Source organism: Dendrobates tinctorius, unplaced genomic scaffold (assembly GCF_039654945.1).
Source record: "Dendrobates tinctorius isolate UK_male_01 unplaced genomic scaffold, ASM3965494v1 ptg000231l, whole genome shotgun sequence".
Classification (NCBI taxonomy): Eukaryota; Metazoa; Chordata; class Amphibia; order Anura; family Dendrobatidae; genus Dendrobates; species Dendrobates tinctorius.
Window position 1 is genome coordinate 6,009,045 of NW_027361898.1, and position 15,594 is coordinate 6,024,638.

A 15,594-nucleotide genomic window follows, 5' to 3' on the forward strand; every position below is an offset into this window, starting at 1 on the left:
TGCATGATTATATGTACAACAATATTAATACTTAAATCTTTATCACCCGTGGATATGTACAAAGGGAAGACGTGCACACCCAAATTAACTAAGGGAAGGGAATCTATGGGTGCTGTCATGGACTCCGAAAAATACCGTTAACCGGTGAGTAACTAAGACTTTATTCGGTCGTCCATGACAGCACCACCTGAGAGAATTACAGAGAGTAATCACTACTTTAGGGGGGGACTACAGCCTGCAGAACCCTGATACCGAAGGAGAGGTCTGCAGAGGCACCCAAGTCTAGTCTATAATGACTATAAAAAGTGCTCGGAGAGGACCAAGTGGCCGCCTTACAAATCTGGTCGATGGAGACTTCCGATCTCTCGGCCCACGAGGTCGCCACGGCTCTGGTGGAATGCGCCTTCAATTTCTCCGGAGCTACTCTACCTTTTGAGGTATAAGCTAACGAGATTGCTTCTCTAATCCACCTGGCTAGTGTAGTTTTGGACACTCTAAGACCTTTCCTAGGGCCTTGGTAGGAGACAAAGAGGGCATTGTCTTTCTTCCAGGGATCGGTAGCCGCTAGATATTCCAAGAGGCATCTCCTAACATCTAAAGTGTGTAGCTTCTCCTCTTTCTCATTAGTTGGATTAGGGAGGAAGGATGGAAGGACTATTTCCTGCGACCTATGAAAGCTGGAGGCTACTTTTGGTAAATACGCTGGGTCGGGTCTAAGTATTACCCTATCCTCTTTTACCTGAAGAAAAGGTGGGCGCCTAGACAATGCCTGAATGTCGCTTACTCTACGGGCTGACGTTATGGCTATTAGGAAAGCTATTTTGAGGGACAGGCTCCTAATAGAGGCTGACGAGATGGGTTCAAATGGCGCTTCTGTCATAGCTGTGAGGACTAGGTTCAAATCCCATGGCGGGAGTCTATTTTTTACTATTGGTCTGGATCTACTCGCTGCTTTGATATATCTATTGACCCAATAATTAGCCGCGATCTTGCAGCTAAAGAGGGCCCCTAAGGCGGATACCTGTACTTTAAGGGTACTGGTGGAGAGACCCAAGTCCAGTCCTTTTTGTAAAAATTCCAAGATCTGGCCTATGGGGACGGAATCATCAGTATTTATATTTGAGCTTTCGAGGAACCTCTTCCAAATTCTGACGTAAATCTTAGTTGTCACCACTTTCCTACTTTTTAGTAGAGTGTCAATTAGGTCTGGGGAGAAGCCTTTACTTTCTAGCAGTGACCGCTCAAATTCCACGCCGTGAGATGTAGGCCAGCCACCTGAGGGTGGAAGACCGGGCCCTGGGACAGAAGGTCCGGGATGTCCGGGAGAACCCAAGGATCGTCTACCGACATGATCCTGAGGTTCGAGAACCATGCTCTTCTGGGCCAGAACGGGGCGATGACTATGACCCTTGCCCTGTCTTTCCTGATCTTCCTCAACACCAGAGGAAGTAGAGATAGGGGAGGGAAGGCGTAGGCTAGCCTGAAGTCCCATTTTATCAGTAGCGCATCTACTGCCAGAGGAGTCTCCCTGGGATTTAGGGAACAAAACTGTGTCGTTTTTGAGTTCTCCTTGGTGGCGAATAGATCCACCTCTGGCTGACCCCATCTCTGCACAATCTGAACGAAAATGGAGGTGTTCAAGGCCCACTCTCCTTGTTTTAACAGATTGCGGCTTAGGAAATCTGCCGCGACGTTCTCTTTCCCTCTTATGTGAAGAGCCGTGAGAGATAAAAAAATGACGCTCTGCTAGCTGGAACAACTGTCCTGCCACATTCATCAGAGTTCTGGATCGAGTTCTGCCTTGGTGGTTGATATAGGCCACGGCTACTCGATTGTCCGAGAGAACCCGTACGTGATGGCCCTGTAGATACATAAGGAGCTCTTTAGCTGCGAGTACTACCGCTGTTAATTCTTTCAAATTAGAAGACATTTGTAACTGATCTCGTTCCCATAGGCCCTGGACCAGAATTTCCTCCATATGCGCCCCCCAACCGGAAGGACTTGCGTCCGTGGTGACCACGCGGGTAATGTTATACTCCCAAGGGACCCCTCTAGACAAGTTACTTCTTTCTAGCCACCACTCCAGGGACTCTATTGTGTTTCTGGATAAGGTCAGTCGACCTTCTAAATTACCCCCCAGGATTCTCTGATACCATAAAACTTCGCCCTGTAGAGTTCTCGTATGAACTTGGGCCCACTGGACTGCGGGAATGCAGGATGAGAGGGAACCCAATAGGGACATGGCTTTCCTGAGGGACATGGAGGGGTTGTTGGAAGCGTTCAGGACCCGGTCATGCAGGTGCAGCAGCTTCTCTGGGGGCAGACGGCATTCCTGCTTTTTTGAATCTAGGGTTAGGCCTAGAAATTGTTGAATTTTTAATGGCTGCAAACGGGATTTTTTGATATTAAGTATCCATCCCAACCGCTCTAGAGCCGCCGTTGTTTTCTGTAATTGTTCTAAACACTGCTCGGCTGAACTGCCTATTATAAGGAGGTCATCTAAATAGGGGACGACTAGAATGTTTAGCTCGCGCAGATGGGCCATCACCTCTGCCATCACTTTGGTGAATACTCGGGGCGCAACCGCCACCCCGAAGGGTAGGGCCGCGTACTGGAAGTGCTGGATTGACCCATCCAACTGAACCGCCAGTCTAAGGAAAGATTGGTGTTCTAGACAAACCGGTATATGGTAGTAAGCGTCTTTCAGATCTAGAACCACCATGAAGCAGTTTTGAAACAGCATTTTTATTGCGGTGTTAATTGTTTCCATTTTAAATGGACGTACAACCAGGAATTTATTGAGGGCTTTGAGGTTAAATATAGCCCTAAATGAGTCGTCCGGTTTACGGACCAAGAACAGGGGGGAATAGAAACCTTTCCCCCCCTCTTCCTCTGGAACTCTCGTCAGGACTTTTTTGTCCAGTAGCTCGAGGACCTCGGTCTCCAGGGCAGCTTGTTCTAGCGGGGAAGATTTGAGTGGAGTTACCTTGAACTGATCTTGGGGAACGCAGGAGAACTCTAGGTGCAGTCCTGTAGCTATCACCCCCAGTATCCAGCTGCTATTCGAGATTCTGGCCCAGGCCGGGTAGAAGGCAGATAATCTTCCTCCTACCGGAGCCACTAGTCATTGGGGTGGCTTCTTATTATCCCGTGATGGACCTTCTTGGCGCCCCCCTCCTCCATACATGAAGCCCGTACCTCTGTTTTTTTTGTTGTCCCATCTGTTCTGATCTCTGGCCTGTCTCCTGCGGGAATACCCTTTCCTAGAAAAGGGACTTCTCCAGGATGTATTCGGAAGACTCGGAAATTTCTTTTTCTCATCCCCGGCTTTCTCTAATAGTTCGTCTAGAACGGAGCCGAACAAGTATTCACCCTCACAGGGGATAGAACAGAGACGGGACCTGGCTTGGATATCTCCCGGCCAGCATTTTAACCAGAGGGCTCTCCGGGCCGAATTAGACAAACTTGCAGACCTGGCCGCCATTCTTACTGAGTCCGCCGAGGCATCTGCCAGAAAGGCCGCAGCATTCTGGATAATTGGAAGAGACTTACGGATGGAGGCTCGCGAGGTTCCATCCTTTAGCTGAGAGTCCAATTGATCCAGCCAGACCATCATGGATCTGGCTGCGCACGTGGCTGCTATTGCTGGCCTTAGGGCGCCTGCTGACATCTCCCATGTGCCCTTTAAAAAGGAATCTGCCTTTTTATCTAGGGGGTCTTTAAGGGAGGCCATATCGTCGAAGGGTATAGATGACTTTTTTGAGGCCTTAGCTACCGCTGCATCCAGCTTGGGGGCCTTATCCCATCGACTTACTATTGGGTCCTCAAAGGGGTATCTACGCTTGAAAGCAGGCGGCATCGAACCCCTTTTTTCCGTTTTTTTCCACTCCCTATCTATCAGGCTCTGGACTCCTTCGTTTAGTGGAAAAGTCCTTTGTTTTCTGGGGTCTAGACCCCCGAACATAATGTCCTGAGCAGACAGTTCTGTCTTTTTTCCTTCTACCCCCATGGTTGACCTTATGGTTTTAATTAATTTATCCATTTGGTCCAAGGGGAAACAGAACCGGCTGGAATCCTCTTCGGAAGAAAAAGAGGAGGCCGAGGACTCTGAGGAGATATCTTCCTTCCTAGGGCCGACTGAAGACTCTGAGCCTGAAACACTAGCTCGTCTTCTTTTAGAAGAATCTTCTTTTGATAGGGCTTTTATTTCAGTCCTGACTAATTGCCTCAGGTCTGTAGCGAAGCTTGGAGCTTCTTCCGCTACCTGCATAAATAGGGAAGAGTGTAAGAGTCTGATACTCCACTCACGTTCTACCCCTCATCTCCGTCCCTACCGTCTGTCTCACGCAAGACTGACACAATCTCTTGGGGTGGCCATCTGGTAAGGTGCAACTACATAGGGCACATTCCTTGTGCTTCTGCTTCCCTGTGGCCTTTTTCCCCTGAGAATCAAACACATAAGGGACACTGCATCAGGGTACATTCTCGTAGATCTCTTACCCTTGCAGATGAGGACAGGTACCGGATCATGGGGGGCTGCAGGAGGATCCTTTGACCTAGAGGAACTGCTGTGGCTCTGTCCACTCGAACGTCCCTCCTTCCGCCTCTTAGGTTGGTCACTGGGGCGCTTTGCCACGGGCTGCACCTCTTCTGGGTCCATGGGGGCTTCTGTTGTGTCCATCGCTGGGCCTCCAGAAGCACCTCAGCAGCAATGCCTTCTGTCTTAAGAAGGCTCCCCCTCCGGATTAGCAGGAACTCTGTCCGGTGTTCAGGCCCCCCATTGGACCGCTCCTCGCGATCCCCCCCTTCAGGTGCCCGGCCCCCTCAGGCGGCAGGCGCGCATCGGCGCGCGTCCACCACAACCGGAAGCCGGCCGGCATCCGACTTCCGGTTTCGGCGCTAGGCCCCGCCCCCTTCCACCGCGCGATAGAGGCCGCGGGGACGCGCGGCAAGGGGCTAGCACTGCGCCGCCGGCTCGGACCCGCCGCTCCCTTTGTGGGACACCGCCGGCGGCGCCCGCCCGAACGGACCGCACCCCCGGGGGAAGGAGACACAGGGGGGCACCGCTTACCTCACCGGCCCCGTGGAGAAGGCGACCGCCGGACCCTGTCTCCGCCTGCTCTTACCACTGCAGTGGAAATCCTACCCGGACCCACCGTGGCGCATCCATGGCCCCCAGCGAGACCGAGGTAGGAGAACCCCACGCTACCTGAGTCGGTCCGCTGGTCTGGGATTCGGTTATCCATGACGGACGATCTGTAGGGAGTTCTGTCCTTGTTAGGAACAGGAAACCAACTGATGCGTGGGAGAGGTGCCGCCCTTTTTGTATCTGTAGGTTTTTCCTGTTCCTAAGAAGGGCGGATCCCCTCTCTCAGGTGGTGCTGTCATGGACGACCGAATAAGCAGAGGTTCAGTATTTAGGGCATTGGGTGGGAAGTGGGAAACAGCGACCAGAACCAGCCAAGATTGAGGCCATAGACGAATGGCCCATCCCACGCACTAAAACCCAGGTCATGGCGTTTCTAGGGACAGCGGGGTATTACAGGAAATTCGTTTCCAATTACAGCAGCGTAGCCAAGCCCCTCACTGACCTGACCCGTAAGAACCAACCCCGCCAGGTAACCTGGACCTCAGAGTGTGAGGAAGCCTTCCGCCAACTAAAGGACACCCTCACCAATACCCCTGTATTTGCTGAACCCGATCCAACTTCCTGGTTCACACAGACGCTTCTATGTTTGGATTGGGGGCAGTACTGAGCCAAGTCGGGCCGGACGGCCAAGAACACCCGGTAGCTTACCTGAGTCGGAAACTACTGCCCCGTGAAGTAAGCTATGCGGCAATCGAGAAGGAGTGCCTGGCGGTAGTATGGGCACTCAAGAATTTGCAACCATATTTGTATGGACGACAGTTTTCCCTCCTAATGAACCATAATCCTCTAGTCTGGCTTAATCGGGTCTCCGGAGACAACGCCAGATTGCTGCGGTGGAGTTTAGCCCTACAACCTCTGGACTTCACCATCCACTACAGACCCGGCAAACAAAATGGTAACGCCGATGGACTAAGTCGACAAACGGAACTTGCACCAACCCCATAAACTTCGGTCATCCCCAAACCGATCCGTTGAGGATCAGACTGTGTATGCCGATCGCGTCGCTGAAAAGGGGGAGCCGTGTTACGTGCTACAGAACCACTCAGCACCCAGAATATGTTGTGCAGTTATATGTATGTATAATAGGTTCTATGTGAGATGCATGTCCCTAATGCATCAGCCCAGAGGCTGCGCCCCTGGGCAGAGGGGACACGATATTCTCCTCTTGTCCGCCCTCCCCCCACCTTTGTAATTTCCACAGTAAACATCGGCAGGCTCCGGCCACCTGCGGCTTTTGTAATGCATGTCTGGCCTGCCGCTTCTCTATTGGCCTGCCCTCTGTATCTGTGTGATATATTCTGTGTCCTGTGAGTAAAGTGTTGTCAGACTGGAAATACGTGGAGAAGCAGTGATCTTTTATATGCGCCCATGTAACCAAGGAATTCCAGCCAGCGTCATTCATTCAGACTCCAGCCAACGCAGAGCGGACCTCCGAAAACACAGGGTGGTACTGAAAGAGGTACCCCAGCCTGGGTAGACCGCGTTACAAGACCTATTCTCAAGTGTTTAAAAAGACTACTAGGGAAAAATGAACCTGATCCATCTCACAATGGCATGAACTACTGCAGTACTATTTATGAGCACTAGATGGAGTTACTGACAAATGAGCTTGTTGTATACTATTCTAGAGAGAGGTATATATACATAATCTAGATACACACACAGTAAAGCCTTCCCATGAACCTCCTGATCATGTCCACAGTGCCATATGCAGTCAGTGATTTCTTACCCCCATCACTACTTCCGCTATAAAACTTCCTGATACCATGGGAAAGCAGAAGCCTGATACCAGGGGTCCATCCAGCTGAAGGTTCATGTGACCCCTGCAGCACTCCTGACATAATAGCTCAGATCTAGTAATCAGCATGTGGTGGTATATATGTATGTATGATTCTCAACCTCCCCATTCTTTAGATCTCTGCGTGCTGTCAGTGGAAGGAAACATTCTGGTGTACATCCAGAGGTGGCAAAACTGTCACAGTGTATCAGAGCTGTCAGGAGATAAAACACTATAGACCTTGCTACAAACTAATCCCAGCATTTATTGGCTGATAACAGTGAGCACTGGCTTCCATTCAATTATCCGACATTCCCTCCATACCCCTGCTTGAGGTATCTGACAACAGGGAACGACAGATAGTACTATTAGAGGAAATATAGACATGTATTCAGGATACAGGACAGTACATATTGGTATTTTGCTTGGGGCAAAAGTGGTCGGTGACCCCACAGGAATGTCAGAAACGGCACATATAAAACCCTTGTGTGTAAAGGGAAACGTGTCCTTGGAGATTTCATGTAAACTAAATAAAAAGTTCAGTAATCGTAAAGAGATGCAAGGGGACTGACAGGTTTGACTGGTTGGGAGGTATGACAGAGGAATCCCTGTAGGGAGCGGCTTTACCAGGGCCCACAACTGGCTAAAGGTACGTCCATGCGGCGGGTAACAGATGGGGATGGTTAAGAAACATCTAAAATGAACACTCAATTTAAATGGCAGATACAGAGCAGCCGGTGATCTATGTAGACTATTATATGGCTGGATAATTCCAGGAATCTGTGATCAAAAGCCAAAGAAAGATATCAGATCCAGAACCAGAGTGCTGAATCTAGCCCACGTGGACCACTGAGCACAATAGATCTGTCCACACTGGCTTTTAATCACCTCCATCATTTATCTACATGAATTGCTTCCTGTACAAACAAAATCCACAGCATCAGTGTGAAGAGAACCTTACTCTGATCTGTGACCAGTAATCCGACCATCACTAATCTCCAGTAAATAAGTCACCAACATCCTCTCCTGTCACGTTTTCTTCAACCACTTCTGGGAACATTGGGTGACAACCAATATGGCTGCTCTTCCAAATTCCAAACAGTGGCGGAAATAAATATTTGATCCCTTGCTGATTTTAAGTTTGCCAGTGATAGAGACATGAATAGTCTATAATGTTAAGGGTAGGTAATTTTAACATTGATAGATAGAATATAAAAAATAAAATCCAGAAAATCACATTGTATAAATTACATAAATTTAGTTGCATTTTGCAGTGAGAAACAAGTATTTGATCCCCTACCAACCATTAAGGCTGCGTTCACACGTCGCGGTTTTTGCCGCAAAAACGTGAAAAAACAGCATTCCATGCAATCCTATGGGATTCCGCAATGCTTTGCTAATGCTGCAGATTTTCACGCAGCGGAATCGCATGCTCATTAATTTGCAGAATCGCGGCAATTCCACCCACATAGGATTGCATTGTTCTGCTTACTTTCCTCATGTGCCTGTGCCCATCATGCGAAAAGTAAGCAAAATATTTGCGGATGGTACCCACGGTCCAGAGGAGAGGAGACTGTCCCAGTGGCGTAGCGTGGGGGTGGCGGTCCGCCCCAGGCGGCACGTGTGTGGGGGCGGCACGGCAGCAGCAGCAATTTCTCTCCTCTGTGGGAGAAGCGCGGAGGCACAGTGCAGCAGCAGCAGCCAGCAGGACCTGTCTGTGTGAGCACACAAGTCTCACTGAGCCGCCGCGACAACACTTCGCCTGCTGCCTCCCCCTGCTCTAACTCTGTGGAGCGGTCCAGGCACCCGAGCAGGAGTTCGTGTCAGTCTCCTGCGTGTGCCCAGCCGCCAGCGGAGCCACCATGGTACAGCGGCCACAGTGAGGTCTGTGAGTGATTGGGAGAAGGTGCTGAGGTCAGACGAGACAAAAATTGAGCTCTTTGGCATTAACTCAACTCTCTCCGTGTTTGGAGGAAGAGAAATGCTGCCTATGACTACAGATGGGCAAATTTGTTCGAATTCAGTTACGAATATGAACAGCATCGAATATTGTTTTTGCAATATTGATGGAACATAGCCGACCGTCATTAGAACCAATGGGAGTATAAATGACTGAATATGTTCAGAACCGATCATCAAACATACATTCGGCATGAATAGTTTTGAAATAGGGCACGAATGTCAAAATCATATTCAGGGACAAAAACTGAACAAATTCGCTCATATCTACCCATGACCCAAAGAATACCATCCCCACTATCAAGCACGGAGGTGGAAACATTATGTTTTGGGGGTGTTTCTCTGCTAAGGGCACATGAATACTTCACTGCATCTATTGGAGAATGGATGGAGCCATGAACATAAAATCCTGAGTGACAACCTCCTTCCCTCCGCCAGGACATTAAAAATGGGTCGTGGCTGGGTCTTCCAGCAAGACAATGACCCAAAACATACAGCCAAGGCAACAAAGGAGTGGCTCAAAAAGAAGCACATTAAGGTCAGAGAGTGGCCTAGCCAGTCTCCAGACCTTAATCCCATAGAAAACTTATGGAGGGAGTTGAAGCTTCGAGTTGCCAAGCGACAGCCTCAAAATCTTAATGAGTTAGAGATGATCTGCAAAGAAGAGTGGACCAAAATTCCTCCTGACATGTGCGCAAACCTCATCATCAACTACAAAAAACGTCTGACTGCTGTGCTTGCCAACAAGGGTTTTGCCACCAAGTATTAAGTCTTGTTTGCCAAAGGGATCAAATACTTATTTCTCACTGCAAAATGCAAATTTATACAATGATTTTCTGGATTTTATTTTTGATATTCTCTCTCTCTCAATGTTAAAATTAACCTACCCTTAAAATTATAGACTACTCATGTCTGTCAGTAGTAGGTGAACTTACAAAATCAGCAAGGGATCAAATAATTATTTCCCCTACTGTGAGTACCGTAATATAATTACATATACCGTATATACATGTATGTGGGGAACAACAGAAGTTCTGTAGGACAGTACAATGTACTGAGTACATCCAATTTTTTTTTTTGCAGTGTGGCTGGCTCATTTTTTTTTTTAATAAAATTCATTAGTAGTGGACAACCCCTTTACTCTCCTATGATTTAATGTGTACAGCTCCCATGCAGAGCTATGCATCTCCCTTGTTACAGACACTGTATAGCCAGGCGTTCCCTCCTTTCGGTCACGATTCCCTGATATTTACACAAAGAGCAGACTGTATATTCATACTTGAGCCGTAGGCTCCATGTAGGCAGTTATATCACATCAGTAATAAAGAATAACAAAGCCGGTGACTGTGACAAAATGAGGGAAACCGCAACAAGACCTATTATAAGTCAATGATAGATCCAGCACAGCCCCACAGCTTCTGTTAATAACATAGGCCAAACCGCATATGTGAACACAACCTAACACCACTGCAGAATCAGACTACACAAGGGTTATCTGTAGTTTGTAACCATGGGAACACAGAACTACGGTATATAGGAGCTGTAGTTACCAAATAAAAGGCAGTGATTTGCAGAATTGCTTTAAGTTTACTGATTACAGCGTTACTAGGTCAATATGTCATTTAGAAGGCTAGGAGAGCTAGGTGACAATCATTATTAGCAATCACCCTGCATTCCCATAGATAAGCATACAACGCTTTGCTCAAATTCAGTGGACAACGACTTAAGGACTTTTATTTAAAGCTAAATTTTAAATCTGGAAGTGTGGGAAGATTTTCAGGTCAATTCCTTGGAAACTGAAGAATCGTCCTTCCAATAACATGGGCTCTGCCAGCATTTATAACTTCATGCAAAAGAACACAGGAAAATGCCAATTTATGGTGAAACAATAGACTCATGTTAAACAGGAAGGAACATGGAGACTGTGAGAATCCGGCATTAATTTATAAAGCCATAGAAAAGAAAAATCCCTCAAACCTGACAGCCTGTGACTAATCATTCAGTTGCAGCCTGAGCCGTGAGAGAGTAACATAACAATACCAGCTTGCCAAGCTGACACCAGGATATGAACAATGAAATGTAATCAAGACCTGGATATGTTGGGAGAAGAGGAGCTAACATCGGACACACCTCTATAGGACGTCCTAATAGACATGGATATCCTGGGAGAAGAGGTGCAGACACCAGGCACACCTCTATAGGACGTCCTAATAGAGCTGGATATCCTGGGAGAAGAGGTGCAGACACCAGGCACACCTCTAAAGGACGTCCTAATAGACATGGATATCCTGGGAGAAGAGGTGCAGACACCAGGCACACCTCTATAGAACGTCCTAATAGACCTGGATATCCTGGGAGAAGAGGTGCAGACACCAGGCACACCTCTATAGGACGTCCTAATAGAGCTGGATATCCTGGGAGAAGAGGTGCAGACACCAGGCACACCTCTAAAGGACGTCCTAATAGACCTGGATATCCTGGGAGAAGAGGTGCAGACACCAGGCACACCTCTATAGAACATCCTAATAGAGCTGGATATCCTGAGAGAAGAGGTGCAGACACAGGGCATACCTCTATAGGACGTCCTAATAGAGCTGGATATCCTGAGAGAAGAGGTGCAGACACAGGGCATACCTCTATAGGACGTCCTAATAGAGCTGGATATCCTGGGAGAAGAGGTGCAGACACCAGGCACACCTCTATAGGACGTCCTAATAGACCTGGATTTCCTGGGAGAAGAGGTGCAGACACCAGGCACACCTCTATAGAACATCCTAATAGAGCTGGATATCCTGAGAGAAGAGGTGCAGACACAGGGCATACCTCTATAGGACGTCCTAATAGAGCTGGATATTCTGAAAGAAGAGGTGTAAACTAGTGATGAGAGAGTATACTCGTTGTTCGGGTTTTCCAGAGCACGCTCGGGTGTCCTCCGAGTATTTTGGCGTGCTCGAAGTCGAAGATTTAGTTTCTGTCAACGCAGCTGCATGATTTGTGGCTGATGGACAGCCTGAATACATGTGGACATTCCTTAACAAACAGGCATTCCTCATATGTATTCAGGCTGTCCAGCCACCACAAATCATGGAGCTGCGTTGACAGAAACTAAATCTTCGAGCACGCCAAAATTCTCGGAGGACACCCGAGCAACGAGTATACTAGCTCATCACTAGTGCAGACACCAGGCACACCTCTATATGATGTTCTAATAGAACTAAATATCCTGGAAAAAAAGGGGGGGAAACTACACTGGACAAACCCATATAGGACATCCTAATAGACCTGGGTATCATGGAAGAAGGATGGGGAACAACACTGGGCACACCTCTATACGACAACCTAATAGACCTGATCTGGATATCCTGAAAGAGGGGAGGGGAACAACACCGTGCACACCTCTATAGGACGACCTAGTAGGACTCGATATACTAGAAGAGAGGGAAACAACATCAGGCACATCTCTATAGGACGTCCTAATAGACCTGGATATTCTATGAAAAAGCAGGGGGGGGGGGGGGGTTAGGGTGCAACACTGGGCATACCGCTATGGGATGTTCTAACAGACCTTAATATACTGGTAGAAGGGGGGGTAGAGTGGGGGAACAACATCGGACACACCTCTATAGGTGGGAGAAAGGGGTACAACACCGGGTACACCTCTATGTGATGTCTGAATAGACCTGCATATCCTGGGAGAAGGTGAGATGACACTGGGCATCTCTGTATACGATGTCCTAATAGACCTGGATATCCTGGGAGAAGGAGAACTGACACCAGGCACATCTCTATAGGATAACACCTGAAGAGATGAACTGGAATATAAGTTGGTGTGCATGCAACATGTTCACACTGGCCAATAAACAGACAACACCCATTATAAAAACATAAAAGCAAATACTATGCAGTAAATAAACAGCAATAGTACATGAAAATAATATAAGGCGTTTAGTGCCCTCATCCACAAGAATGTCACTTGACAAATGGTACGGTGTTACATCAGAGGTTAGGACAGTCGCGAGTAGGGTCACAGTAATGTGGTAGGTTTTTTTTAATCAATATTATTAGTGATGAGTGAACGTGCTCGGATAACGTGTTATTAGAGTATTTTGGGCTTGCTTGAATATGTTCATGTCCCTGCGGCTGTTAGACAGACGCAACACATGCGGGGATTGCCTAACAAACAGGTAATCCATGCAGTATGTGTTGCAGCTATCTAACAGCCGCAAACTTGGAGCCAAGGGGATTTGAACATATTATCCGAGCATGACAAAGATACTCTGATAACATCAGAGCACATTCACTCATCTAATATATAAAGCTCAAGTGTGTGTTTATGTATGTGTGTATGTATGTTCGGGATTGGCATCCGCACCGTCGCAGCTACAGCCACAAAATTTGGCACAGTCACACGTCTGGACCCCGAGAGCGTCCTAGGCTATGTTGTGAGGCGAGATTTTAACCCTGCGGGTTCCAATTCACCAAACAATTTTGCCCCTATCTACATAATGGGGAAAAAGTGTGTGTGTGTGTGTATCAAGCCCCGCCCCTCATTATGATGTCATAATGGTTGCCATGGCGACGCTGATGTCATCATAGGTTGCAAGTCCCGCCGCTCATTATGATGTCATAATGGTGGACTATGGGAAGGAGGATGTGTGATGGGTATATGGGCACTGGACTATGGAATGGAGGATATGTATGACGGGTATATGGGCAAGGGACTATGGGATGGCGAATATGTATGATGGGTATATGGGCATGGGACTATGGGATGGAGGATGTGTGATGGGTATATGGGCAATCAACTATGGGATGGAGGATATGTATGATGGGTATATGGGCACGGACCTATAGAATCGTGGATATGTATGATGGGTATATGAGCACTGGACTATGGGATGGAGGATGTGTGACGGGTATATGGGCACTCGACTATGGGATGGAGGATATGTATGATGGGTATATGGGCACGGGACTATGGGATGGCGGATATGTATGATAGGTATATGGGCACGGGACTATGAGATGGAAGATATGTATGATGGGTATATGGGCACGAGATTATGGGATGGCGGATGTGTGATGGGTATATGGGCACTGGACTATGGGATGGAGGATATGTATGATGGGTATATGGGCACGGGACTATGGGATGGAGGATATGTATGATGGGTTTATGGGTATGGGACTATGAGATGAAAGATGTGTGATGGGTATATGGGCACTCGACTATGGGATGGCGAATATGTATGATGGGTATATGGGCATGGGACTATGGGATGGAGCATATGTATGATGGGTATATGGGCATGGGACTATGGGATGGAGAATATGTATGATGGGTATATGGGAACGGGCCTTTGGGATGGTGGATAAGTATGATGGATATATGGGCACGGGACTATGGGATGGAGGATAATTATAATTTGTTATAACTAACCACAGTTCGTTACTATGCCCGGGCAGCGCCGGGCTCTTCAGCTACTTACTAATAATTTTGATTAGAAAAAAAAAAAAAAATGAAAAAGTCATCCTACCACGTCACGTCTACCCTACTCAAGACAGTCCTAACCTCGAATATTAAAACCTTACCACTTGTCAAGTAACATGCGTGCTGGCAAGAGCACTAAGCACCCTATATAATTTTCATGCATGGATTATTACTGTTTACTTAAGGGGGTTTTACACTAAGCAATATCGCTAGCAATATCGCTAAAACGTCACTGGTTTTGTGACGTTATAGCGATATTGCTAGCGATATCGCTATGTGTGATACTTACCAGCGACCGGCTCCCCCGCTGCTCATCGCTGATCGCGCGAGAATGTCCGGCTCCATTTCTCGTCGGGCGCTTCCTGCTGAGACTTCCTGCTGTGACGACGAGCGACGCGTGGAGGCGGGCGGGTGGACGCAGGATCGCTGTGTGTGAAAGGTGAGTATCGTGCGCTGCGTCGCTGCTGCATCGCTGTGAGATCTTTCTGTATGAAAGCTCACTAGCGATCATTTAGCGATGCACCAGCGATCCTGACCGGGTCGGATCGCTGGTTGGATCGCTGCTGCATCGCTAAATGTAAAAGGGCCTTTACTGCAGGTATTTGCTTTTTAAGTCTTTATCTTGGGTTTTGTACACCTCTGTAGGACGTCCCAATAGACCTGGACATCCTGGGAGGAGAGCTGACACCGGGAACATCTCTATAGCACATCACAATCGCAATAATGCCTGCTGATGCAACAACTTGGAATGAAAGTCCCTAATCCTAGGATCACAAGTGAGAAGTGCAGTGTATACGTCATAATACTTACAGATTGAACATTGGACCACTATCCACCCAGCTCTCTGTCGACCATATGTTTTTGACACCAATTTTATGCCCTGCATTAGGCTGTCTCTGATGCTAAAAGAGGGGAGTCCTACTCCTCTGCACCACTTGCCTCTCCCTTCCATTTTTGCATGGAAGCCCTATTGATTCTGTATGTTTCCAATTAGGCTGGAGTCACACTAACCTGCGCAAAATACGGTCCGTAGTTTACATGCGTAATACGGATGAATGGCCCCTAAACAGTGCTCCATATGTCATCCGTAATCAAGGTGTGGTCGCGTATTTTGCGCAGGTAAGCATCCGTATGTAATCCGTATGGCATCCGTATGCCGAGATTTTCTCTCAGGCTTGCAAAATGGACATATAAAGGAGCCCTATGACAGGGTTTCTA

The 15,594-nt window shown here is 47.8% G+C and overlaps 1 protein-coding gene across 2 annotated transcripts in view; it reads right to left on the bottom strand.

The window, feature by feature from the left end:
- NPDC1 (neural proliferation, differentiation and control 1) overlaps positions 1 to 15,594 on the bottom strand; it is a 138,534-nt gene that overhangs the window by 117,492 nt on the left and 5,448 nt on the right. The window lies entirely within an intron of this gene.